This window comes from Gymnoscopelus microlampas (genome assembly GCF_963454915.1).
Source record: "Gymnoscopelus microlampas genome assembly, chromosome: 20".
In the NCBI taxonomy this organism is placed as follows: Eukaryota; Metazoa; Chordata; class Actinopteri; order Myctophiformes; family Myctophidae; genus Gymnoscopelus; species Gymnoscopelus microlampas.
The window spans coordinates 36,484,654-36,489,681 of record NC_139957.1 but is presented as its reverse complement, the minus strand read 5'-3'; positions in this window follow the sequence as shown (position 1 = coordinate 36,489,681).

Below are 5,028 nucleotides of genomic sequence, written 5' to 3'. Positions count from 1 at the left end.
AGCCCAGAATGTTCACTTCGTTCACACCGATACAAGGCTTTTTGTTGTTCAAAAGTGGAACGGTTTCCACAGAACTGTTTTCAGTTCATTGTGAAATAGTAGTTGATATTAACTACTTTTTCAATTATTATTATTTGTGATACACATTTTCATTGGTATATATTTCACAATAACCATTCCACATGATGTGTTGTTTGACAACTTCTCTCTTCACTCATAGCGACTTTTCTTGGCCGCTATGACGGGCCGCTATGACGGTGCAGCTCTCCTTTCTGAGCGGTACTTCCATATAGACAGACGCTGTAATTACAATGGAGCTGCCAGAGGTGGCGCCGAAAAGATGAACGTTACACAGTATGACTTTAAAGGGAAATCCCATACTTCTGATGTGAGGAGATCAATAATATAGTGTGGCAAAAAATGCCCTATCTTTTCTGTTTATTTCTCTGAGAAATGTTTACATTGAAAAGTGATGACGTCTTATTTTTGTCTTATATGAATGGATGGATTTTCACACATTAGATGAATCATGCAATCAAGCACTATAATTAAATACAAAATAAGAAAAAACAAATGGATCAAAAGCAACACACAAACAAAGCCTTCAAACCAACACAGCATTAATGAAGGCCTACTGTAGCTTTAGAAGCCAGACACACACACACACACACACACACACACACACACACACACACACACACACACACACACACACACACACACACACACACACACACACACACACACACACACACACACACACACACACACACACACACACACACACAATTGAGTGGGATGACTCACCCAGCCACAGTATCATGATAATCAAGCTTAGCTTCCTGGCACACATTGAATTTCAAAGTGTAACAGGGGGGAAAAGTGAACTGATTGGTGATCAAACAAACAAACAAACAGACAAGCATAATTTCCTGCAGGATCAGTCATCCTCTGGTCCAATTGGGACAAAGCCATAGTGAAAGTTTCTTGGAATCAGCAGTGGCCTGGATGTGCAAGTCAAACGGCTCCTGTCTTTCGACCAAAGAATTTTGTTTGTCGTACGTTCATCAGGTGTCAAACTGTTGCTGCCTGGTTCTACTGCCAGCATTGACCTCCAGCCTAGTTCTACTGTCTGCATTGACCTCCAGTCTGGTCCTACTGTCTGCATTGACCTCTAGTGTGGTTCTACTGCCAACATTGACCTCCAGTCTGGTTCTACTGCCAGCATTGACCTCCAGCCTGGTTATTTGACAGTGATTTTAAAAAGAAAATCAATTTATATTATTTTAATTGTAAAGAATCTTCAGAAATTTTCAAAAAGTTTTGTGGTTTGAAAAATGTCTAACCTCTCATGACCTAAGATAAAGCAACAATGTGACTTTTTCCTCCAACAATGAGTGACATGATGGAGCACTCGCCCAACAGATGTCATCTTAAAAGCGTGCTTAGGTTGTTTATGATTATTATTACTACTGAAGGGAGGTGTGCTTCTGATGGCTAAGAACACTCACTGTCATCTGGCAGTTGCTAATGAGCACTCCACTGAGCCTGGACATATTTAATATAGTGTGTTTCCTGTTTGCGCAGATCATTCTGAAAGCTTTCCAAACTTTGGAGAAAGCCACTTCACTCCATTTAATTGCTTTGCTACGTCTTATATTTATTTGCACACTTATGACAGGCATTTCCTCACCTACTGTAAGGAAATGGCGGTGCAGAGAGGTGTGTGTGTATGGTGGGGACTGAGTTTAAGTGAATTGATGCCACAGGTCATTAATTTAGGGGCCCACTGCTTGCCAAAGAGAAACTCCAATCACTGAAATACATTTGAAGTGTACACCATTCAATCATAACTTTTCCGTTGCTTTTCTTTTTCTCTTTTTTTTAAACGGACAATATTATACACATCAGCATCTACTATAAAGTTCAAGTTGTCTGTCCGTCTGTCCGTCCGTCCGTCCGTCCGTCCGTGGCAGGTGGATTATGCCCACAAATGGACATGCCCGAGCCCGACATCAGCACAAATTGCCGTTGCTAGACAAATTGATGTCAGCACCAAGTACTGTGCTCAAATCTGCCTTACTTGTTAGCGGTTGACGTCAGCTCAAAACACGGTTTCTTTTATGTCTGGCGTCAGACCAGAGCTCGATCAGCGAAGGAGAGAGGGAGAGGGAGAGAGAGATCCTATTTCAACCAGGCAATAACCCCACCCAATGCTGGGTAACAAAACCTGAACACACTAATCGACACGTCGCAAAGCTTGCTGGGCAAGCTGAAAAGTGATAACTGGAATACTCAAACCAGGGTCTAATAACGGTGTGGCTTCCCTGTGCAATCTGTTACCATGTATAGCAAGTTACTAGGTGTGATTGAAGCAGCGATGATGTGCTAATGTGATCTTAGCTGTGATGGGTGGTGCAGCATCAGCTAACTTGACATCACCAGGCTTTCTGCAGTTGAAAATCATAGAACTACAAAAACGTGTGATGCCCAAGATCCTACTACAGCAGGGGTCTTCAAGGGTTTTCAGCCCAAGGACCCCCTAGCTGAGAAATAGATGAAGCAGGGACCCCGACTGCATATCGTGTAAAATGATGTTCCAGATTAAACTTGTTCATAGATTTCACAGATATTTTCATAGACTTGTTTGACAGCACTATCATCAGTATGTTGGATTCATATTAAAGGGATAGTTCACCCCCCAAAAAAACTTTTTCTATCGATTAGTCAATGCATAGAGACTTGAATTCATGGCTATTTTTTATTATTACATTCCTAAGCCAATAATTTGATGACCAGTGGACCGGTAGGCAGCGGTTCCGGTAGGCAGCGGTTCCGGTAGGAGACACAAAGGAGACTCTTTGTGTCTCCTACCGGAAGTCTCCATAGGGTGACTAATTGATAGGAAAAAAAGTCATTTTGGGGGTGAACTATCCCTTTAATGTGTATTTTCAGGCATTTAACCTTGACCTTTCCCTCTGTACTCGGTCTGCTCTTTTACACCAAACCCCTTTAAAATAGCCGATCTACAAGTTCACAACGCCTCGCAGAGCGAGGCGTTGTGTGCTAGAATCAGCCACAAGTCTTAATGCGTTACGAAGACAGACACATATTAATTTTTTCGAATATCTGGTCTGCATATGTAAAGTTGGCTTCACAAATGAAGTGAGGTTGTGATATATCTATTTCCCCGTGGAGTGGTCAGGGACGCAGCAGATTGCAGCGTGCGTCATGGAAGCTCGGACCGTGAACAGCCGCGAGCGTGGCGGGGCGGAGGTGATGTCGACCCTCTCCTCACATCAACTCTCTCCTTGCTCCTTTCATTCACAGTGTGTCCTTTTCTGTCACTCACTCTCCCTCTCTCTATATCTCCCTCTGTCTCTCTCCCACTCTCTCCTTCTCTCTCTCTCTCTCTCTCTCTCTCTCTCTCTCTCTCTCTCTCTCTCTCTCTCTCTCTCTCTCTCTCTCTCTCTCTCTCTCTCTCTCTCTCTTTCTTTCAGAACGTCCAGGAATCTTTCGTCTCTCTCTTGGTAGTGGGCGAGTACAATTCCTCTCGTCCTCCAGTCTTATGCGATGGCTCTCCATGATTTCCACATTATTTCCATATCTTCCTGTATTGTGTTTGCTTCATTTGGTTCATGACGATCCAGTCCTTCTTTCCACCATTCACAACTTAAGCCCTGTACACTTATAGTCGTACGACGAATAGCTGAAATAACTATGTACAGTAAAAAGTTCGAAAGGGGGGAGGGGGGGGCTTAGGTCATGACTTTTACAGGGGCCAGTTTCAAATTGCAGCCACCTGAAGGTACTCTTTTAGGCCAGTTTTAAAGGAGAGTAGGGGTTTACACCCCTTCACTGCTTTTGGTAGGGCATTCCACATTTTTGTTGCAGGAGAACAAATTCAACCCCTTGTTTGTAGATCAAAAGTAATGTATCGAACTGGGGACTCCTTGACTTTTAAAGGTTGAGAATCACTGCACTACAATATAGAAATTTGAAAAGAGTTTGCCGTATGAGGCCCAATATATCCTCTGCGTAAACAGGCTTTCTGTATTAGCTCAAAAGTAGCAATGTTGGAAAGTTAGGGATTGCAGCTTTAAGTGGTTAAAGTTGAACTGAAGTGAACTGGTGTTGGGGTCATCTCAGACTCTCTTCCTTCATCCTTCCGCTCAGCAGTGGACCGTCATCAGCGTGATGTGTCACCTCAAGAACAATGACCTACCCCTCATTTTTCACTGTCGCCCACTGCCTGCGGGCATCTGTCACTGTCCACACACACACACACACACACACACACACACACACACACACACAGACACACACACACACACACACACACACACACACACACACACACACACACACACACACACACACACACACACACACACACACACACACACACACACACACACAATGCTCTCCACCGTCCAGTGGAAGCGCCTCTGCTCTCCAGCCAAATATTTACACCATCCGTCTCTCCACCTATTGCATTCCTCAAGCCTCGTTCTCTGTCCTTGTCACCTAGCACACCCTCCTCCTGTCCCTCAAATACCATTCTATTCATAACGGTAATATTTTGTGTGTGCGTGTGCGTGTGCGTGTGTGTGTGTGTGTGCGTGCGTGCGTGCGTGCGTGCGCACTGTCACATCAAAGCTGTGAACAGTGCTGTGTGTTTGTATCAACATGCAGCAGGCAGGCCTTTGTCAAAACGCTGAGAGAGAGCGAGAGAGGGCACTAGACAGTGTTTTGTTGTATTGTTACTATCTACACAACCAATGTTGCCCAGGTGACCCCACAGTAAACCAATGAATTCTAATTAAAGGCTTTTGTACTGAAGAAGAACAGAGCCACGTGCACATGCAGTAAAATATTTCACAGTGTCCACATAGAATGTCCAACAGTGTCAAAATGGACCAAATGGACCATTACGACTCCCGTTACTGGTCCATTTGGTGCGATTTGGTTGGAGTCGAATTAACACAGGATTTGACAGATTTAATTCAATCACGACCAATTTTGTTT